This window comes from Carcharodon carcharias, chromosome 5, assembly GCF_017639515.1.
Source record: "Carcharodon carcharias isolate sCarCar2 chromosome 5, sCarCar2.pri, whole genome shotgun sequence".
In the NCBI taxonomy this organism is placed as follows: domain Eukaryota; kingdom Metazoa; phylum Chordata; class Chondrichthyes; order Lamniformes; family Lamnidae; genus Carcharodon; species Carcharodon carcharias.
Genome location: NC_054471.1, coordinates 14779983 through 14803972, shown reverse-complemented (window position 1 = coordinate 14803972; position 23990 = coordinate 14779983). Strand labels below are relative to the sequence as shown.

At 43.2% G+C, this 23990-nt stretch overlaps 1 protein-coding gene across 4 annotated transcripts in view; it reads right to left on the bottom strand.

The window, feature by feature from the left end:
* Positions 1-23990, bottom strand: part of tjap1 (tight junction associated protein 1 (peripheral)) — a 443700-nt gene that overhangs the window by 285273 nt on the left and 134437 nt on the right. For 3 of the 4 annotated variants that reach the window (XM_041188727.1, XM_041188728.1, XM_041188729.1), the window contains exon 3: positions 16610-16653. The exons of the other annotated variant lie outside the window; for it this stretch is intronic. The gene's annotated coding sequence lies outside the window, so the exon portion shown is untranslated. The remainder of the gene's footprint in view (positions 1-16609; positions 16654-23990) is intronic. 4 annotated transcript variants of the gene reach the window in all.

The following is a 23990-nucleotide window of genomic DNA, read 5'->3' as shown; positions in this document are numbered from 1 at the left end:
ATTGCTGGATCTGTACCCATCCAGGCCAAGTGGAGAGTATTCCATCACATTCCTGGCTTGTGCCTTGTCGATGGACAGGCTTTGGGGGGTCAAAAGGTGAGTTACTCGCCGCAGCTTTCATAGCCTCTGACCTGCTCTTGTAGCCACAGTATTTATATGGTTAACCCAGTTCAGTTTCTGGTCAATGGCAACGCCCAGGATGTTGATAGTGGTGGATTTGGCGACGGTAATGCCATTGAATGTCAAGGGGCGAAGGTTAGATTCTCTCTTGTTGGAGATGATCATTACCTAGCACTTATGTGGCACGAATGTTGCTTCTTGTCAGCGCAAGCCTGGATATTGTCCAGGTCTTGCTGCATTTGGACAGGGACTGCTTCAGTATCTGAGGAGTGGCGAATGGTGCTGAACATTGTGTAATCATCATCGAATATGCCCACTTCTGACCTCATGATGGAAGGAAGGTCAGTCATTGATGAAGTAGCTGAAGATGTTTGGGCCAAGGATACTACCCTGAGCAAGTCCTGCAGGGATGTCCTGGAACTGAGTTGATTGACCTCCAACAACCATAACCATCTGCCTTTGTGTTAGGTTTGACACCAACCAGCAGAGTATTTTCCCCGATTCCCATTTACTCCAGTTTTGCTTGGGCTCTTTGATGCCACACTCAGACAACTGCTGCTTTGATGCCAAGGGCAGTCACTCTCACCTCACCTCTGGAATTCAACTCTTTTTTCCATGTTTGAACCAAGGCTATAATGAGGTCAGGAACTGAGTGACCCTGGCGGAACCCAAACTGAACCTCAGTGAGCAGGTTATTGCTAAGCAAGTGCCGCCTTACAGCACTGCTGATGACCCCTTCCATCACTTTACCAATGATGGAGAGTAGACAGATTGGGCGATAATTGGCCAGGTTGGATTTGTCCTGCTTTTTGAGTACAGCACATACCTGGGCAGTTTTCCACATTGCCGGGTAGATGCCTGTGTTGTAGCTGTGCTTGGACAGCTTGGCTAGGGGTGCGGCAGGTCCTGGAGCAAAAGTCTTCGGTAATATTGCCTTCTGAAATGGCCTAGCAAGTCACTCAGTTGTATCAAACTGTTAAAACCAAGTTATTAAGAAAAGAAACTGGACGGACCACCTGGCATCGACCTATTCATCAAAATGATTGCAGATTGTCTCTGACAGCCCTGACACATCTCTGCACCGCCCAGGCATCTAGCAGAGTTGCTGTGAGATCTCTGTCCTCTTACTCCTCATATTCCTCCCCGTTATGCTCATCTGAGGAGGATAGCAGCTCCTCCATGTCCTCGATTGGCAATTTTACTTCCCTTTACAATGCCACATTACTTAAGGCACAGCAGACAATGATGCTCCTGGACACCATCTGTGGCACGTATTGTAAAACTTCCCTAGACTGGTGAAGGCATTGGAAGCACATTTTAAGCAAACCTATAGTCTGCCCTACGATTGTCCTTTTTGAGAAGGGTGCAGGGTTGTGATACTCCTCTGCAAGGCTTTGGAGATGATCGACTGGTGTCATGAGCCACGTTCTGGGGAGAAATAGACCTTGTCACCCAGGATCTAACCCTACATTTGGTGCAGGAGCCTCAAAAAGCTGTGGTAGCTGGGAGTTCTTTAAATGCATGCATCATAAGAGCTACCTGAGAAACAAGCACACAGTTGCAAAATTCCTTTCGAGTGGTTACAGACAAGTTGACCGTTAACTGAAATCCCTTCCGATTTACAAATGCAGCTGGCTGTGCCCAGGTAGCTTTAAAGGCCACGTGCGCACTCAATTTACACTCTATTCTTGTGGGAATCATGCGATGGTCCTGAAGCCAACTTCTCTAGTAACCTGGCTATCAGCATCCGTTGAGAATCTAATGAATTTGTTCCTTCTGAACAGGAGATCAGTTACCTATGGTTTGCCTCTGTGTTGCAGCCTGGAAAATGCCAGACATGTTCCTCCATCGAGCCTTGAAATAAGACAAAGCTGCAGGGCTGCAGGTCTCATTGTAGGAGTGTGCTTAGGTCAGTAACTTTTTTTGATTCATTCATGGGGTGCGGATGGCGCTGGCTCGGCCAACATTTATTGCCCATCCCTAAATGCCTTTGAGAAGGTGGTGGTGAGCTGCCTTCTTGAACTTTGACACACCTACCTCACCAGCCCACCTCCACCAGCCAACATATGGAGCTACCTCACTACACACATCCTCTACACCCACTAGAAGATCGAAGGGAGTGTACCATTCTCATACAGGATGAAAAGAGATGACTCCCTCACCAAGGTTACATTGACACTGAAGTCAATGAAGTTATCTTGAGCTGTGCTCCTTGCCCACATCGACAAGGCCATGATTGTATGAGCAGCACATCACTTCTCACACTCGGCCAATACACTTGGCACCATTTATGGGAAGGCCAGCAGATACTGCATATATAATAACAAAAAACTGCAGATGCTGGAAATCCAAAACAAAAACAGAATTACCTGGAAAAACTCAGCAGGTCTGGCAGCATCGGCGGAAAAGAAAAGAGTTGACGTTTCGAGTCCTCATGACCCCTCAACAGAACTGATTTCTCTTTACAAGGAGAGGGGTGAAAAATAAGCTGGTTTAAGGAGTGGGGGGGAACGGGGGTGGGGGGGAGAGAGAGAAGTGGAGGAGGGGGACGGTGTTGTTGTAGGGACAAGCAAGTAGTAATAGGAGCAGATCATCAAAAGATGTCACTGACAAAAGAACACAGAGGTGTTGAAGTTGGTGATATTATCTAAACGAATGTGCTAATTAAAAATGGATGGTAGAGCACTCAAGGTATAGCTCTAGTGGGGGTGGGGGGGTGCATAAAAGATTTAAAAATAATGGAAATAGGTGGAAAAAGAAAAATCTATTTAAATTATTGGAAAAAAACAAAAGGAAGGGGGAAGAAACAGAAAGGGGGTGGGGATGGAGGAGGGAGCTCAAGACCTAAAGTTGTGGAATTCAATATTCAGTCCGGAAGGCTGTAAAGTTGAAAGATGAGGTGCTGTTCCTCCAGTTTGCGTTGGGCTTCACTGGAACAATGCAGCAGGCCGAGGACAGACATGTGGGCAAGAGAGCAGGGTGGAGTGTTAAAATGGCAAGCGACAGGGAGGTTTGGGTCATTCTTGCGGACAGACCGCAGGTGTTCTGCAAAGCGGTCGCCCAGTTTACGTTTGGTCTCTCCAATGTAGAGGAGACCGCATTGGGAGCAACGAATAGAGTAAACTAAGTTGGAGAAATGCAAGTGAAATGCTGCTTCACTTGAAAGGAGTGTTTGGGCCCTTGGACGGTGAGGAGAGAGGAAGTGAAGGGGCAGGTGTTACATCTTTTGCGTGGGCATGGGGAGGTGCCATAGGTGGGGGTTGAGGAGTAGGGGGTGATGGAGGAGTGGACCAGGGTGTCCCAGAGGGAACGATCCCTACGGAATGCCGACAGGGGGCGTGAAGGGAAGGTGTGTTTGGTGGTGGCATCATGCTGGAGTTGGCGGAAATGGCGGAGGATGATCCTTTGAATGTGGAGGCTGGTGGGTGATAAGTGAGGACAAGGGGGACCCTACCACGTTTCTGGGAGGGAGGAGAAGGCGTGAGGGCGGATGCGCGGGAGATGGGCTGGACACGGGTGAGGGCCCTGTCAACCACAGTGGGTGGAAAACCTCAGTTAAGGAAGGAGAAGGACATGTCATCGGAACAGATGAGACGGAGGCGAAGGAACTGAGAGAATGGGATGGAGTCCTTACAGGAAGCGGGGTGTGAGGAGCTGTAGTCGAGATAGCTGTGGGAGTCGGTGGGTTTGTAATGGATATTGGTGGACAGTCTATCACCAGAGATTGAGCCAGAGAAGTCAAGGAAGGGAAGGGAAGTGTCAGAGATGGACCACGTGAAAATGATAGAGGGGTGGAGATTGGAAGCAAAATTAACAAATTTTTCCAAGTCCCGACGAGAGCATGAAGCAGCACCGAAGTAATCATCAATGTACCGGAGAAAGAGTTGTGGAAGGGGACCGGAGCAGGACTGGAACAAGGAATGTTCCACATACCCCATAAAGAGACAGGCATAGCTGGGGCCCATGCAGGTACCCATAGCCACACCTTTTATTTGGAGGAAGTGAAAAGAGTTGAAGGAGAAATTGTTCAGTGTGAGAACAGGTTCAGCCAGACGGAGGAGAGTAGTGGTGGATGGGGATTGTTCGGGCCTCTGTTCGAGGAAGAAGCTAAGGGCCCTCAGGCCATCCTGGTGGGGGATGGAGGTGTAGAGGGATTGGAAGTCCATGGTGAAGAGGAAGCGGTTGGGGCCAGGGAACTGGAAATTGTTGATGTGATGTAAGGTGTCAGAGGAATCACTGATGCAGGTGGGAAGGGACTGGACAAGGGGAGAGAGAAGGGAGTCAAGATAACGAGAAATGAGTTCCATGGGGCAGGAGCAAGCTGACACGATCGGTCTACCAGGACAGTTCTGTTTGTGGGTTTTGGGTAGGAGGTAGAAGCGGGCCGACTGAGGTTGGGCGACTATCAGGTTGGAAGCTGTGGGAGGAAGATCCCCAGAGGAGATGAGGTCAGTGACAGTCCTGGAAACAATGGCTTGATGTTCAGTGGTGGGGTCATGGTCCAGGGAGAGGTAGGAGGAAGTGTCTGCGAGTTGATGCTCAGCCTCCGCGAGGTAGAGGTCAGTGCGCCAGACAACAACAGCACTACCCTTGTCAGCGGGTTTGATGACAATGTCAGGGTTGGACCTGAGAGAACGGAGTGCAGTAAGTTCAGAGAGAGATAGATTAAAATGGGTGAGAGGAGCAGAGAAATTGAGACGACTAATGTCATGCCGACAGTTCTCAATGAAAAGATCAAGAGAAGGTAAGAATCCAGAGGGAGGGGTGCAGGTGGAGGGAGAATATTGGAGGTGGGTAAAAGAATCTGTTGAACGGGGAGAGGACTCCTGCCCAAAGAAGTGAGCCCGAAGATGAAGACGGCGACGGCGGAAGAAGAGTTCAGCGTCGTGCTGAGCCCGAAATTCATTGAGATGAGGGCGTAAGGGTATGAAACCAAGTCCTTTGCTAAGCACTGAACGTTCAGCGTCGGAGAGGGGAAGGTCAGGGGATATAGTGAATACACGGCTGGGGCTGGGATTGGAAAATGGGGTGGGGATGGAGGGACAGGCAGGGGTGGAGGGTCCTAGATGGTTGTTGGTGTCGATGAGTTGTTGGAGCTTGCGTTCCTTAGCACTTGAGAGAAAGAGAAAAAGTTTCTTGTTGAGGCGTCGGATGAGACGAAGAATAAAATGAAATTGGGGGCACGCGCAGCTTTGAAAAAGGGTACGGCGGTGCTGCTGGAAGGAGAGGTCGAGTGTGTTCATATGGCGGCGCATGGCACTGAGTGTGGATTTCAGAATGTGATGGGAACAGCAGTCCGAGAAACATTTTATGTCCCGGAGATACCTGTAATCCTGGGTGGGTTCGAAACATGAGGGGTGGAATTTCAGTTGAAATCCATGTGGGGTAAGTCGGAGACGGAGACAGTCACTGAGAAAGGAGATATGGCTGTGAAAGCGGGTTTTAGTAAACACCTTGTCAAACACCAGGAGAGAAATGGAAAGCAATGAAGGTGAACAAGGCAAAAGAGAGATACGGAAATCTTGTCGCAGAGACGAACAGAACTTCTTCAAGGTAGGCAATTCTTGAAGAGCAGTGGCAATCAATTAAACATAGAGATAAAAACAAAAAACTGCGGATGCTGGAAATCCAAAACAAAAACAGAATTACCTGGAAAAACTCAGCAGGTCTGGCAGCATTAAGAATGGATGGTAGGGCACTCAAGGTATAATGGAAATAGGAGGGAAAAAAAAATCTATATAAATTATTGGAAAAAAACAAAAGGAAGGGGGAAGAAACAGAAAGGGGGTGGGGATGGAGGAGGGAGCTCAAGACCTAAAGTTGTTGAATCAATATTCAGTCCGGAAGGCTGTAAAGTGCCTAGTCGGAAGATGTGCTGTTCCTCCAGTTTGCGTTGGGCTTCACTGGAACAGTGCAGCAGGCCAAGGACAGACATGTGCCCCCCCACCTCCACTAGAGCTATACCTTGAGCGCCCTACCATCCATTCTTAATTAGCACATTCGTTTAGATAATATCACCAACTTCAACACCTCTTTGTTCTTTTATCTGTGACATCTTTTGATGATCTGCTCCTATCACTGCTTGCTTGTCCCTACAACAACACCCCCCCTCCACTTCTCTCCACCGCCCCCCGCCTCACCCCCCACCACCACCTTAAACCAGCTTATTTTTCACCCCACTCCTTGTAAAGAAAAATCAGTTCTGTTGAGGGGTCATGAGGACTCGAAACGTCAACTCTTTTCTTCTCCACCAATGCTGCCAGACCTGCTGAGTTTTTCCAGGTAATTCTGTTCTTGTAGCAGATACTGAATGTTCAGCTATACCACATTGCCTTGAAAATATATTTCAAGCCACAGAGTCCCATCCAATAAAGACTGACCCTAGCACACCGCCACATTGTTGCCTATTCATGTGAGATGTCCCTCAGAACCCTTCATTCAGCAACGACTACCAAACTCACCCTCCCTAACAGTACTGTGGGTGTACCTACACCATGTGGGCTGCAGTGGTTCAAGGCGGCCACTGACCACCACCTTCTCATGGGTAATTAGGGATGGGCAATAAATGCTGGCCTACCCAGCGATGCCCACAGCCTGTGAAAGAATCAATTTTTTTTAATTGAGTGTGCATATGCTCTCTTGAGGAGGATGTCACAACAAATACACATAATGCACACAATAGTGAATGAACACACCAAGATCTATATACCGTATTTTTAATTCTTTCATGGGATGATGACATCATTGGCAATGTGAGCATTGTTGCCCATCCCTAATTGTCCTTGCACTGAGTGACTTGCAAGGCCATTTCAGAGGACAGTTAAGAGTTAACCACAATGCTGTGGATCTGGCATCACTGGAAGGCTGGACCAGGTAAGGGCAGCAGATTTCCTTCCCTAAAGGGTATGAGTGAACCAGATGGGTTTTATGGCAGTCAATGATAGTTTCATGGTCACCATTACTGAGCTAGTTTTCAATTCCAGATTTTAATTAATTGACTTCAAATTCCACCAACTGCTGTGGTGGGATTTGAACCTGTGTCCCCTACAGGATTAGCCTGGGTCTCTGGATTACTCCAGTGATATTACCATTATGAGACTGTCTCCCCCTACATGTGCATATCATGACAGTGTTTTAGCACCCATGCCACCATTATGCCCTCAATGCTTCTAAATTTTTATTTTCTGACCACTACGCCTTGTTGCAACCCCAACATCAGCAGCTGAGGAGAAGGTAGGACACTGAGAACAAACTCTTGCCGCATGATTGCATGTGGGACATGTACTCACCACACAGAGTCAACATTTGCATTGTGAATGCATGATCTGCAATTCCTGACGGAAGCCATGTCTCATCGCGAGGAGCCATGCTCTTCTTATTAAATTCCATCCAGCAATTCACCCACACCTTTTTCTCATAGCCCTGTAAATCTTTCCTCTTTAGATAATGATCCAGTTCTCTTTTTAAAATCACGATTGAATTGGTCTCCACCACATTCTCAGGTTGTGTATTCCAGAACCCAATCACTCGCTGTTTAAAATATATCTTCCTTATGTCCGCTTTGGTTCTTTTGATAATCATGTCAAATCTCCCTATTTACTCTGTTCAGACCAGTCATGATTTTGAATGCCTCTATCAAATCTCCTCGCAACCTTCTCTTCTCCAAGGAAAACAGTCCAACTTCTCCAATCAATCTACATAACTGATGTTCCTCATCCCTAGAGCCATTCCAGAGAACCTTTTCTATATTCTCACTAATGCCTTCACATCTTTCCTCAAGTGTGATGTCTAGAATTGGATGCAGTGCTACAGGTGAGGCCAAACTTGTGTTTTATACAGCCCCTATTTATAAAGCCCAGGATCTTTATAACTGCGCTCTCAACCTACCGTGCAACATTCAATGGTCTGTACACATATACCCCCAGGTCCCTCTGCTCCTGCACCCTCTTTAGAGTTGTACCCTTTATTTTATATTGCCCCTCCACATTCTTCCTACCAAAATGAACCACTTCACACTTCTTTACATTAAATTTCATCTGCCACTTGTCTGCTATTCCACTAACTTTTCTACGTCCTTTTGAAATTCTACACTATCCTCCTCACAAGTTACAATATTCCCAAGTTTTGTATCATCTGCAAAAAATTTTAGAATTGTGCCCTGTACGCCAAGATCTAGGTCTATATATATATAGATATATATATATATCTATTTATATATATAAAGCAATCCTAACACTGATACCTGGAGAACCCAATATAAACCTTCCTCCAACCTGAAAAACATCCAATAACTCTGTTTCCAATTAGTTATCAACTTTGTATCCATTTTGCTACTGTCCTGTTTATTCCATGAGCTCTAACCAAACTCAAGTCCTTTGTGCGGGGCTTTATCAAATACTTTTGGAAGTCCATATACACCACATCAATTGCGTTACCCTCATAAACCCTCTCAGTACCCCATCAAAAAATTCAAGCAAGCTAGTTGGTCAATAAAGTAATATATCAATCTCAATATTAAAATTGATTGATCCAGCATCAATTGCCATCTGCGGAAGAGAGTTCCAAACTTCCCCCATCAGTTGCATGAAGTAGTGTTTCCTAATTTCACTCCTGGAAGGTCTGGCACTAAAGTTTCGACGATGACTCAGACTCCAGTCAGCAGAAATAGTTTCTCTCTATCTACCTTAACTGCTCCTCTTAATATTTAGAAAAGCTGGTCAAACCATCATTAAACCTTTTAACTTCCAGGGAATATAACCCTAGTTTGGTAATCTCTCTTCGTCATTGAACCCTTGGAGTCCAGATATGTATGTATGCTAGCTACGTTTGCTGAAGACACCAAGATGTGTAGGAAAGTCAGGTGTCAAGAGGAGGTAGAAATTCTGTAAAGGCACATAGGTTGAGTGAATGGGTATAATGTGGGAAAATATGAATCTGTCCAGTTTGGCAGGAAGAACAGAAAAGGAGTATACTATTTAAATGGAAAGAGATTGCAGAACTTGGTGATGCAGAGGGATCTGGATGTCCTGGTACATGAATCACAAAAGGTTAGCATACAGGTACAGCAGTAATTAGGAAGGCACATGTTGTTGTTTATTGCAACAGGAAAGGATTATAAAAGTAGGGAAGTTTTACTACAGCTGTACACGGTCTTGGCAAGGCCACATCTGGAGTAGTGCGCACAGTTTTGGTCTCCTTATTTGAAAAAGTATATAACTGCATTAGAAGCAGCTCAGAGAAGGTTTATGCGACTCAATCCTGGGATGAAGAGCTTATCTTTTGAAGAACGGTTGAACAGGTTAGGCCTATATCCAATGAAGTTCAAAAGAATGAGAGGTGATCTTATTGAAACATGTAAGATCCTGGTGGGACTTGATAGGGTGGATATCAGGAAGATGTTCCCACATGGGGGAGACTAGAACTAGAGGACACAGTTTAAAAATAAGACATCTCCCTTTTCAGATGGAGATGAGGGAAAAATCTTTCTCTCTGGGTTCGCTAATGCGGGGAATTCCCTTCCTCAGGAAACAGTGGAGGCTGAATCATTGAATTTATACAAGGCTGAGTTAGATAGATATTTGATAGGCAAGGGAGTCAAGAGTTATGGGGGGCAGACAGAAAAGTGGAGTTGAGACTGCAACCAGATCAGCCATGATCTTTTCAAATGATGGAGCAGGTTCGAAGGCTGAATGGCCTACTCCTGCTCCTAAGTCCTATGCTTATGTTCCTACATCATTATCCTTTATAAGGCACGGTGCCCAGGACTGCTCACAGCAACTCCACTGTATGAGGTCTAACCAGAGCTTTGTATAGCTGAGGAAGGACTTTTACCCACTTGTATTTTAATCCTCTAGGTATAAAGGCCAGCATTCTATTAGCCTTGTTGATTATTTTCTGTATTTGTTCATATTTTAATGATCTGTGTACATGTCTCTTTGAGCCTTTAACTTGTCTAGTTTTTCACCATTTAGGAAGTACCCTGTTCTATCCTTTTATTAAATCCAAAGATGATATCTTGTTTACCTACCTTGAAGTCCATTTGTCATAGGCCAAGTATAAATGTGCAAAACTACGTAATTTTATGCTTCCATCTGAACTGCTTATAATGCTGCCTAGCTTTGTGCCATCGACTTTCTAGACCAACACCTAAGCTGTGAATAATTATGATGAATAGTTGTGCCCCCAAAGCAGATCACTGACAACATTCTGGCAATTGTACTGAAGACTTGTACTCCAGGACTTGCCATGCCCCTTGCCAAGCTGTTCCAGTACAGCTACAACACTGGCATCTACACAGCTATGTAGAAAATTGTAAACGTATGTCCTGTATGCAAACAAAAGCAAGACAAATCCAACCTGGCCAATTACCACCGTATCAGTCTACTCTCAATAATCAGTAAAGTAATGGAAGGCTTCATCAACAGTGCTATTAAGCAGCGCTTGCTTAGCAATAATCTGTTTACTAACGTCCAGTTTGGGTTCCGCCAAGGCCACTCAGCTCCTGAACTCATTACAGCCTTCGTTCAAACATGGGCAAAGGAGCTGAATTCCAGAGGTGAGGTGAGAGTGACTGCCTTTGACATCAAGGCAGCATTTGACCGAGCGTGGCGTCAAGAAGCCCTAGCAAAACTGGAGTCAATGGAAATCGGGAACGGAAGGGAAACTCTCCACTGGTTGGAGTCATACCGAGCACAAAGGGAGATGGTTGTAGCTGTTGGAGGTTAGTCATCTCAGTTCCAGGGCATCACTGCAGGAGTTCCTCAGGGGAGTGTCCTGGCCCCAACCATCTGCAGCTGCTTCATCAATGACGTTCCTTCCATCATAAGGTCAGAGATGGGGATGTTCGCTGATGATTGCACAATGCTCAGCACCATTCGTGACTCCTCAGATACTGATGTCGTCCATGCCCAAATGCAGCATAACCTGGATAATATCCAGGCTTGGGCTAGCAAGTGGCAAGTAACATTTGCACCACACAATTGCCAGGCAATGACCATCTTCAACAAAAGAGAATCTAACCATCGTCCCTTGACATTCAAAGGCAGTTCTATCCCCATATCCCCCACTATCAACATCCTGGGAGTTAATATTGACCAGAAACTGAACTGGACCAGCCATATAAATACTGTGACTACGAGAACAGGTCAGAGGTTAGGAATGCTGTGGTGAGTAACTCATGTCCTGACTCCCTAAAGCTGTCCACCATCTACAAGGCACAAGTCAAGAGTGTGATGGAATACTCCCCACTTGCTTAGATCAGTGCAGGTCCAACAACACTCAGGAAGCTCAACACCATCCAGGACAAAACAGCCCACTTCATTGGCATTCCATCCACAAACATTCACTCCCTCCACCACCAACACACAGTAGCAGCAATATGTGCCATCTACAAGATGCACTGCAGGAACTCACCAAGGCTCCTTAGACAGCAACTTCCAAACCCACGACCAGTACCATCTAGAAGGACAAGGGCAGCAGATATACGGAAGCACCATCACCTGGAAGCTCCCATCCAAGCCACACACCATCCTGACTTGGAAATATATTGTCGTTCCTTCACCATCACTGGGTCAAAATCCAGGAACTCCCTTCCTAACAGTACTGTGGGTGCACCTAAACCACAAGGACTGCAGCAGTTCAAGAAGGCAGCTCGCCACCACCTTCTCAAGCGCAATTAGGGATGGGCAATAAACGCTGCCCTAGCCAGCAACACCCATATCCCGTCAATAAATAAAAATATACACCAGTCATATTCTGTCAATTTGAGTACCTGCCCATTATCTCTACTATGTCTCTTGCCACTCAGTCATTCTCTTAACTAGATCAAGGAAAAGGGTCCAGGAGTAAATGGTTGCAGAAGAGAAGCTTGCAATATCTGACAGAGAAAAGGCAGCTCCTTTTACCCTGGAATATGGCAGGAAAAGGTAAGATTTTTACTTGAGACATCATGTCATGACAATGGGTTACAGCCCCGAATTACTTACAGGGGTATTGAATTTAAGGAAGACATGTGTTTTTTTTTAAAAAGACATACAAGCAACAACACTGAGCAAAAGATGGCTGAGAATGTAAAGTTAGCACTTTCTGGAAAATTTCTTTGTGGATTATACTTGACTGACTTGTCTCGAGAGAACACGTAATGTCACAACTAAAAGGTGTCAAGGCCTACTTCAGATGGAGATACTTCAAAGGAAGAGATGAAATGCAAAAGACTTTAATCTCCTGTGGTTGTGGAGACAATGAAAGCTATTTGCTTCACTGACATCCAAACAAACATCCAAAACAACCTACTGTTGAGCTATATCTCAGAACGTGGAAATGGTCTGAGCTAAAAGAAAACGGACTCTGGGTGAAACACATGTTTGTATTTTCCTTTCCAGGAATACACAAGGAAATGGGTTAAAAAGCTAGCAGCAGACTTGATCTGTGTACAAAAACAGAATTACCTGGAAAAACTCAGCAGGTCTGGCAGCATCGGCGGAGAAGAAAAGAGTTGACGCTTCAAGTCCTCATGACCCTTCAACTTGATCTGTGTACGCTAGCGTGCTCTGAGTGTGACAGCAAAAGATGATCAACTAGGCACTCCTGCAGCTTGCAGGCGAAGGTTCTCTCTTTCTCTCTCTTCTGCTTCTGGAGGCAAGTCAGCAAGCAGCAATCATAAAGGAAATAGGACAGCTTCTACAACCAACCTGCAGAACCAAGTGTCTCCAAACCAACTGCTAAACTGCCAAAATCAGCTCTACAGGAATCAGCCACAACGTTTTGCCATCTACTCCTCATGGACAAGTCAAAGGATGATTTGTATATCCTTTTTTAAACTTTTATTTGGACTCAATTTCTCATTTCTGATCTGTGTGTAAGTGTCTTGCGTTTTTATTATTTTGTCACGGGGTTTTAGTAACTAATAAACTTACTCTTTCTTTGACTCAAGAAAGCCTGGTTAAATTGGTTCCTTCTAAAACATAAATGCATTTGGACTGGGAAAATATATCCATGGGAGGAAGGAATACCTTTTAAAATTAATTTTGTTGCAACCAACTGAGGGGGTTGAATAAAGGAGGGGAGCCAACTCATTCCTCCTCAACTGGGAGCGTACCAAAATTGGGATTCTGTTTGTGAAGTTAACAAATTGGTGGACCTCGCCCAGGGACCAGCTGTAACAATCAAACTCCTTCCTTGCTTCAGTGAGCAAATGTGTACACTAAATTAAATACACTACACATGAACTTTACAACAGAAATAAAAATAACTAATATCTTGTTTTCTTCTTCCAAATCAGTCTATCCCTGGCTTGATTGATCAGATCCTGACAATAATGCTTCAGAAAAATATGTTGGTCACACCGGGTGTCTTGGTGTCAACAGAAATGATTCAAAAAATATTTGGCCCAGGTGTTCGTACAAAGCAGAATGAGCAATTCTTCTGACTAGCTCAATCTAGAAACATTTCACAATCTAACCAAGTATTACTTTCTATTGATTTGCTGAGAGAGAAACATCTTGTTGAGGCTGGCAGATGCCCTTTGTTACATCCATCTAGAATCCCAATATCCAGCCATAAGCAAAACATCAGCACCTAGAAAACACAACTTGAGACATGATCCTATTGAATATAAAGCCAAATAGGACAGCTTAGATGGAACCTAAAATTAAGTAATTTACCAACTGCCACGACCAGGTGAGGAGGGGTGAACTGGTTCCCCTCTATTCAATCTCCTTGGTTGGTCCCAACTAAGGTTTAAGTTTCTTTTTCAGAAGGATATGCCTTGTCCAAATAAGAATGTATGTAACTATTTAATCTGTGAGCAATAAGAAGCCAATTGAACAAGATTTCTTTGAGTCAAAGAAAGAACAAATTTATTAACCACTAAACCAGAGGGGAAAAAAAAACATGGCATCACACATACACAGATGTCAGAAATAAGATGTGTTAAAAGTCCAATAAAAGAAGTTAAGAATACAAAGTTAAGTTTCCTGTGATTGCACTGGAAGTGTATATTTTTAAACATTGCGGCTGATTTGGATTAGTTGGTTGTGTGGATGTAGTCAGCTGTAGTAGATGTTGCAACTATTACAAGATCTCAGTTTGCTGGTAGATTTCTAGTAAAGTTGGCTTCCGAATGGGTGATACACTTGTTCTAAAGGAGGGAGGGAGAGAGAGAGAGACCAACTTTCTGACTGTTTCCTCTGCTGAAAACTTTCTTGCAATCTTTGGCTGGAAATTTTGCCCTAAAATACAGAAATACATTTCCAAGGGGTTTTGGTTGAGCTTGTCTATGGCAGCCACTGTTTCAATATCCAGCATTTTGCATTTTAATGTCTCTTCCATAGACAGTGACAAGTTTCAATGGGTCTCTGAATTATAGAGAAATGTCTTTCTCTTCACATTTCCCTTGGTGATTTATTTTTCACCTTCACCTTGGAATGTGGCCTTGCATTTTTAAGTAATTTGTTCTATCTCATTTCAAATCGCAAAATTTCCAGTCAGTTGAAAGTTTGAAAAATCATATTTTCAAAAATAAATGGGCATAGCTTCGTGACAGAACACATTAAACATATCCATACAATGATCTTTTTGTTCTAGCTGCCAATCCTTGTGATAGGATCTGGTATTGAGTTTCAGTTCTTCCACATGCAAGTTGCTTAGCAGTTGGGTTTGTGTCCCACCTTATTTCCAATTTTAATTGTGTAATTTTTTGCCTACTGTTAATGATCTGTTAATGATTGGGCAGAAAAGGGGACACACATATGAAAAGGAGAGAGACACGGGAGACAGAAATGAAAGATGAGAGTAGAGACAGAAGTAGGGATTAAGCAGAAGGCTCAGACTGGAGTGGGAACAAGGAATTGAAGTTTGGGGAGTTGTAGAAATTTGAGGCATATCATGGCCATTTGCCTGCCCAATCGAACTTAGCTATATGCGATCAACAGTTGGCCAGGTTTCCTGACAAGTAGCATTCAAGGACAGAGCAAAGGTTCAGGATAGCACATTAATTAATATAGTGTTTATCTGCAAAAGAGTGATGTTGCTCCATTCATTAATGTGTGTCCTTGGAGAGTCTCTGCTGACCTTCTTACTCACTTTGCTCACCCAATGATAAATACATTGCATTTTTTGGTTGAAAATGTAATTTTCCAGCCTGATATGTCCTGATTGAACCTTTATCTTTGTCCCCAGATTGCTCCGCAACATCATTTAGTTTCTCATTTTCCAAGTAACATATGGGTTCAGATCTTCCGGTCTCTGGATCTTCACAGGCTGGACATACCCTGCCAAATGCATTTTGGGACCCTGCAGAAGTTCCAACATGCTGACTCCACGGGAATTGCCTGGGAAGTTTGAACTTCCAATGGACAATTTCCCTGCTCCCCAGGACCTCTAAAAATGTGTCTGACGAAGAGTTGGAGATTTCGGATGGTTACGACGTTCATACCTGGATAGTCGCCCAGGAAAGGTTAGGCAGGGAAATCCTATTCTAATTTGTGGGTTACTAAACAAAAGACACACCTGACTTCCACCCTAGATACCCCGAATGCACTTTCTAAGCCCCAATGTCCATCCTGACCTCCCAACACAATCAGACTCGCCTCCACACCCAACTAACCCCCTGACCCCCGACTAAACCTGATTATACTGAACGCAAGTACAGGCTGGCCCACCCTACAAACCCGCCCTGTCACTCACGCACTGACTCAGCCACGCACCCACACAAAAACTTGGGGACCTTTAACCACTAACCGTAATACTGTAGCTCGTGCAGTAAAAAGGGGGTGTGGCTTCTGCTCAGATTCTCTTTGCTGCTCTCTGCAAGAATTCCTGCACTAAGGGTGTTCCCCAGGATCCTCCATCGTAAGTCGCATACAGGGAAATGGGTAGTTTTCTGTCTGTCCAGAGCCAGACACAGGGGTTCCGACTCTGATTGTAATTTTTGGTCCATGATCTCCTTATTTTTCGCACTAATTGTCCTACCTCACAATTATCTGCTTTTACTATCTAGGTCGCAATGTCAACTGCAGATTGCAACTGTCAAGATCAAGGATTTTTTTTCATCCATTTAACTTATGACATGAGCTTCCAAATCCATGAGAGTATTTGTTCTACAAATGGATAATATAGCTGTTATCCTCTTTAGCAGGGAAAATGGACATGGACAGAGTAGAAGATGACAAGGCAGCAGGCAGACCACTGTTTCAGTCAATTCTGGAACCAAAAAATGTACTTTAACATTTTTTTAGCAAAAATTGTGCAACATATAGTATTTACCCAATATATTTAAGACAACTAATGACAGATCATCAATAGCACACTAATCTTTGACAGGCTATTCGATTTGAACACATTTGATCCGTCCTGTGCTGTACAGTAGAAGCCAATTATTAACATTTACAGTTCAACTTTTCAAATAGATACTCTAATCAGGAAATCACTTATTCCATGTTGAATCACACAAATAAACACACATTAAATAAAGAATTTACATAACGTATACCTTTCAAACAAATGGACCAGTATCTTCAGAAACAGAATCTTAATCTGTGAAAAAGAAAAAACAATTTGCTCCATTAATATTTAAAATTGAATGTTTTAGTCCCAATTCTCTCTCAACCCTGCCAGCTGTTCCCCAGCCTCCGTTCGAAAAGGCCACTAAAGGCCTGTAGTGAACAACTTGCATCTATTCAGCCATTTTACAAGGAAAAATTCAAATTAAAAATGTTTAACTCTTCTCAAAAGAAGCCACCTGGTTCTCAGTCTTTAGTACTGACAGAGGGACAGATTCGTCCCCTTTCGTGTCACAAGAGCAGATTTACAAGTCGCATCTTCAACCCAGTCTTTGCCTCCTCAAAATAATCCACATGACAGTCCTCAGAAGTCATGCAGTCATGTGTCATTGAAAGGGATTGTATTGTTCTTTGTCTACAATGTTTAATACTCTTTCACATCAGACCAATGACCATGTACAGTTCTCAAATGAGTAAACATCAACTGCTCCTCAGACAAAATAAAAGACCTATAAAAAAACTTCCTATTTTGATTGCAGTATTTGATTTGACATTCAGTTGATACTGGCATTCATTCTGACTCACATTGTTCACCATTTAACCATTGTGCTCACAGGCTCACTTAATGGAAGTCTTTCTCCAGCATAGGCTGATGCTTCTGTTGGTGCAGAAACCATCTAACCTGTTGCAGAGATGGTTTCAATAGATGTTAAACCGATTTTAGAGCTATAGGTTTTACATGACCTGCTGAATTGATCATTCTGACAAGTCCCTTCATGTCCCTACGGGTATCCTGTAGAATCCATACAATCAGTTCATTCCCCTTCATTGACTGAGAACAAAAGTAAGAGCCCATGGGGTCAAAAGCAATTTGGCAAATTGGATCCGGAATTGGCTGAGTGGCAGGAAGCAGAGGGTGATGGTCGAGAGGTTTTTGTGACTGGAAGCCTGTGTCCAGTGGGGTTCCACAGGGGTCGGTGTTAGGTCCCTTGTTGTTTGTGGTATATATAAACAAATTTAGACTTGAATGCAGGAGGGGTGATCAGTAAGTTCGTGGATGACATGAAAATTGATAGGGTGGTAAATAGTGAGGAGAATAACCTTAGATTACAGGAGGATATAGACAGGCTGATCAGATGGGCTGATCAGTGGCAAATGGAATTTAATCCGGATAAGTGTGAGGTGATGCATTTGGGCAGGACAAACAAGGCACAGGAAAACACAATGAATGGTAGGACCCTGGGAAGTACCGAGGGTCAGGGGGACCTTGGTGTGCATGACCACCGGTCCCTTAAGGTAGCGGGACAGGTAGATAAGGTGATTAAGAAAGCATATGGGATACTTGCCTTTATTAACCGAGGCACAGAACATAAGAGCAGGGAGGTTTTGCTGGAACTGTATAAAACACTGGTTAGGTCACAGCTAGAGTACTGCATGCAGTTCTGAAATCCGCATTATAGGAAGGATGTGATTGCATGCAAGAGAGTGCAGAGGAGATTTACCAGGATGTTGCCTGAGCTGAAGAATTTTAGTTATGAGGAGAGATTGGATAGAATGGGGTTATTTTCCCTGGAGCGGAGGAGATTGGGGGGAATACATGATTCAGGTGTATAAAATTATGAGAGGCATAGAGAGGGTGGACAGGAAGGAACTTTCCCCTTGGTGGAGGGATCAATAACCAAGGGGCATAGATTTAAGGTAAGTGGCAGGAGGTTTAGAGGGGATGTGAAGAATTATTCTTTCAACCAGAGGGTGGTGGGAATCTGGAACTCACTGCCCGAAAGGGTGGTAGAGGCAGAAACCCTCATAACATTTGAGAAGTATTTGGATGTGCACTTGCAACGCCATGGCATGCATGGCTATGGGCCTAATACTGGAAAATGGGATTAGAGTAGTTAGGTACTTGTTTGACTGGCGCAGACTCGAAGGGCCATTTTCTTTGCTGTAGACCTCTCTGACTATGACTAAATGGGGTGAAAGTAAGCAGCACAGCCTCAGCCAGTCAGCTGCTTAAAAAAAATCATGGCTGCTTCAGAAAACAAGGTGGTCCACATTTATAGTATCTAAGGCACAGGATGAAGCTCTCTGAACACAAACACTAAATCATGATGATGCAAGTACTGATTTGGTTTACATCAAGAGCTTATTGCTGTTTCTGAAGCTGTGTTCAGTGGGAAATTAGTCATTTAAATATCCTTAAGCATTTAACTAGATGGTGCTACATACAGCTTAGAATCCACAACTAAAGATTTTCTATTTACAAAGAAGATTGGCTCATCCTAATGTAGCATAGAGAGTTACTACATAGCAAAGGATTTCCCAAGTATGTGGCTTTTCACTTGAACAGCTTACCATAAATCAAGGCAGAAAAGTCAACCTTTGAAATCCCCAAAATTACTTTCAACAATGAGGGTCAACTTCTAGGCCGAGTATACAATGTGAACCACTGGTATGGGTGTGGATGGTCGCCATTTTGAAATGTGACAAACACAGTATATCATAACACATTAATGTGCAATGGTTTATTAAATTAATTATATAGATACCATTAACCATAATCAAAATGTTTTGAAGCATCAAATTCATGTGCGTTAGGAGTAGGCCACTCATCCTCTCGAGCCTGCTCGCCATTCAATAAAATCATGGCTGAACTAATTTTAACCACAACTTCACATTCCTGCCTACCCATGATAACCTTTCACCCATTTGCTTATCAAGAATCAATCTAGCTCTGCCTTCAAAATATTCAGACTCTGCTTCCACCACCTTTTCAGGAAGAGAGTTCCAAAGATTCTTGATGTCTAAGAGAAAAATGTTTTCCTCATCTTGGTCTTAAATGGACGACCCCCTTATTTTAAACAGTAGCACCTAGGCTCCCAAAACAGCAAACATCCTCTCCACATCCACCCTGTCAAGTCCTCAAAATCTTATGCATTTCAACCAAGTCACCTCTTACTTTTCCAAACTCCAGCAGTTACAAGCCTAGCCTTTCCTCATAAGACAACCCTTCCAGGTATTCCAGGTATTAATCTAGCAAACCTTCTCTGAACTGCTTTCAACGCATTTACATCCTTCCTTAATTATGGAGACCAATACTTGAGTACTCCAGATGTGGTCTCATCAATATCCTGTTTAACTGCATAGCCTCCCGAATTTTGTATTAAATTTTCATATTGAATTTGTCTGACACCAGGCAAAGCATTTTCACCTTACAAATTCAAAATTAGGTTCCTTTGCAGACAGTTCACAGAATCACAATGCAGAAGAGGCCCTTCGGCCCATCGAGTCTGCACCAACACGTGAGAAACACCTGACCTACCTACCTAATCCCATTTACCAGCACTTGGCTCACAGCCTTGAATGTTATGACGTGCCAAGTGCTCATCCAGGTACTTTTTAAAGGATATGAGGCAACCCGCCTCCACCACCCTCCCAGGCAGTGCATTCCAGACCGTTATCACCCACTGGGCAAAAAGGTTTTTCCTCACATACCCCCGAAACCTCCTGCCCCTCACCTTGAACTTGTGCCCCATTGTGACTGACCCTTCAACTAAGGGGAACAGCTACTCCCTATCCACCCTGTCCATGCCCCTCATAATCTTGTACAACTTGATCAGGTCTCCCCTCAGTCTTCTCTGTTCCAATGAAAACAACACAAGTCTATCCAACCTCTCTTCTTAACTTAAATGTTTCATCCCAGGCAACATCCTGATGAATCTCCTCTGCATCCCCTCCAGTGCAATCACATCCTTCCTATAATGTGGCGACCAGAACTGCACACAGTACTCCAGCTGTGGCATCACCAAGGTTCCATACAACTCCAACATGACCTCCCTACTTTTATAATCTATGCCTCAATTGATAAAGGCAAGTGCCCCAATGCCTTTTTCACCACCCCACTAACATGCCCCTCCGCCTTCAGAGATTTATGGGCACACACGCCAAAGCCCCTTTGTTCCTCAGAACTTCCTAGTGTCATGCCGTTCATTGAATACTTCTTTGTCAAATTACTCCTTCCAAAGTGTATCACCTCACACTTTTCAGGGTTAAATTCCATCTGCCACTTATCTGCCCATTTGACCACCCCGTCTATATCTTCCTGTGGCCCAAGACACTCAACCTCACTGTTAACCACCCAGCCAATCTTAGTGCCATCCGCAAATTTACTAATCCTACCCCCCACATAGTCATCCATGTCGCTTATATAAATGACAAATAATACAGGACCCAACACAGATCCCTGTGGTACGCCACTGGACACTGGCTTCCAGTCACTAAAGCAGCCTTCTGTTATCACCCTCTGCCTCCTACAACTAAGCCAATTTTGAATCCACCTTATCAAATTACCCTGTATCCCCTGTGCCTTTACTTTCTTTATAAGTCTCCCATGTGGGACCTTGTAAAAGGCTTTGCTAAAATCCATATAAACTACATCAACTGCACTACCCTCATCTACACACCTGGTCACCTCCTCAAAAAATTCAATCAAATTTGTTAGGCATGACCTCCCTCTGACAAAGCCATGCTGACTATCCCTGACCTTGCCTCTCCAAGTGGAGATAGATACTCTCCTTCAGAAATTTCTACAGTTTCCCTACCACTGACGTGAGACTCACTGGCCTGTAGTTCCCTGGCTTATCTCTACAACCCTTCTTAAATAGCAGAACCACATTAGCTGCTCACCATTCCACCATTTTCATTTAAGCTTCAAACTCTTGATAATGCATCTGCAACAAATTTTCCCTGCCAGCAATATGTATAATCAGTAGATTAAATGGTTGTAATAATACACTCCATCTGAAAAGTCTTGCACTTTTGTATTGAAAGTTATCCAAAAACTTCAAAGGATTATGGTCTGTATAAACAACTGTTTCTGATTAATTGTTTGCAACATAAATTTCAAAATGCTGCAGTGCTAATACCAAACCCAAAGCCTCTTTTTCAATCGTTCAATATCTTCTTTGTTGTACATTCAGCTTCTGTGAAAAATACCCTGTCAGTTTTTCAATTCCAGTGTCATCTTATAGTAACAGTACAGCCCCAATGCTTATATCGCTTGCATCAGCGGCCAACTTGAATTGTTTGTCTTAATTGAGCACTGCCAAAACTGATATTGGAGTCAGTACAGTTTTCAAACTATCAAAAGGCTTCCGACACTCCAGTGTCCATTGAAACTTCTTGTTCTTGTTTAATAATTCAGCCAGCGGAGCAACCACTCGGCTAAAATTTGGTACAAATGTCCAGTAAAACACACTCATGCCCGGAAATTGCAAAACTTCTCGTCTTGTTGTAGGTACTGGGAAATCAACGATAGCCTTGACTTTCGCATCTCTTGGAGCCACCTCTCTGTGTCCAATGGTATGGCCTAAATACACAACTTGCGCTTTTGCAAATTCACTTTTAGCGAAGTTCACCACCAAAGTGGCTTCTTGTAGTCGAGTAAATAGTTCTTCCAGGTGCTGTAAATGCTCCTCCCATGTCTGACTGAAAACAATTAGATCATCAATATACACATCACAATTGCTTAGACCTGTAATCACTTTGTTTGTCAGTCTTTGAAATGCTGCAGGTGCATTCTTCATACTAAATGGCATGAATTTAAATTGATATAGTCCAACGGCCACTATAAAAGCTGATATCTCCTTTGCTCTCTCCGGCAGTGGTACCTGCCAATGTCCTTTTAGCAAGTCAATCTTTGTGATAAGTTTTGATTGTCCCACTTTGTCAATGCAATCTTCCAACCGTAGTATAGGATATGAATCCGCTTTTGTCACCACATTCACTTTTTAATAGTTCACACACAGTCTGTGTGTTCCATCCAGTTTCGGTACCAGTACGATAGGCAAACTCCTGTTACTGCAACTAGACTCAATTATATCATTTTGAAGCATGAAGTCAATTTCATTTTGTGCTTGTGATAACTTTGCCGGATTTAATCTATAACAATGTTGCCTTATTGAAGATGAAATTTTTATATGTGCATCATGTGCAGCTAAATGTGTCTTTCCCAACTTATTTCCACAAAGAGGTTTGTGTGACTGCACTAGCTTTTCCAAATCACTTTCATACTTGTTTGGAAGGCAACTCAATATTTCATTTAAATTTTCAAGCACCCCCTCATTATCCAATTTGATTAGAGGAAAATCAATTTCACAGTCCTACATTTCTACTTCCTTCTCATCATCTACCATGACTAATACCTTTTTGGTCCTGTACCCTGTCAAAATACTTTTTAAGCACACTTACATGACACACCCTCTGTTTCTTTATTTTATCTGGAGTATTTATTAAATTATTTACTTCACTCAATTTCTTTCAATCCTGTAAGGCCCACTAAATCTTGCATTTAATGAATCTAGTACTGGTAACAAAACTAGTACTTTCTCTCCAGAAACAAAACTGCAAGTTTTAGCTTTCTTATCTGCTTTCACTTTCATCACTTGCTGTGATGTCTTCAAATGTTCACTAGTCAACTCACATTCCTTGTTCAATCTTTCCCTGAAAATTGATACGTAATCCAGAAGAATAGTTTCTGAATTTTGACTCACCAATTTCTCATGAATCAATTTCAGTGGTCCCCTTACCACACGACCATAAACAAGTTTAAAAGGGCTAAAACCAGTCGGTGCATTAGGAGCATCTCTGATAACAAGTAACAAAAATGGAATTCCTGTATCCCAATCTTGTGAATAATCCTCACAGTATGTTCTCATCATAGCTTTTAAAGTTTGATGCCACTTTTCAAAGCTCGTGACTCCAGATGATAAAATGTTGACTTAAACTGTTTTATCCCAAACTGTTCATTACTTCCTTAAACATCTGTGACATGAAATTTGATCCCTGTTCTGACTGTATTTCTTCAGGTAAACCATATCTTGAAAAAAGTTTAATTAATTCCTCCACAATCTTTTTAGTTGTAATCTTTCTTAAAGGTATCACTTCAGGAAACCTGCCAGACACATCCATTATTGTCAGTAAATACTGATTTCCATTTTTAGTCTTAGGGAGGGGTCCTACACAATCAATTATGACCCTGGTACAAAGTTCTTCAAATGCTGGTATTGGGATTCAAAGCGCTGGTTTAATCACTGCTTGTGGTTTTCCTGTTATTTGACATGTATGACAGGTTTTACAGAATTTGACTACATCCCTATGCAATCCTGGCCAAAAAAATTACCTCTGTATCTTTTCCTGGGTTTTCCTAACACCTAAACATCCCCCACATTGGAGCAATCCTAAGAATCTCATTCTAATACCCTAACTGAATATCAATCTGATGCACTTCACTCCAGCTTTCAGATGCTGAGACATGATCTGACCTCCACTTCCTCATTAAAATATCTCCCCAAAGGTAATAACATACTGGAGTAC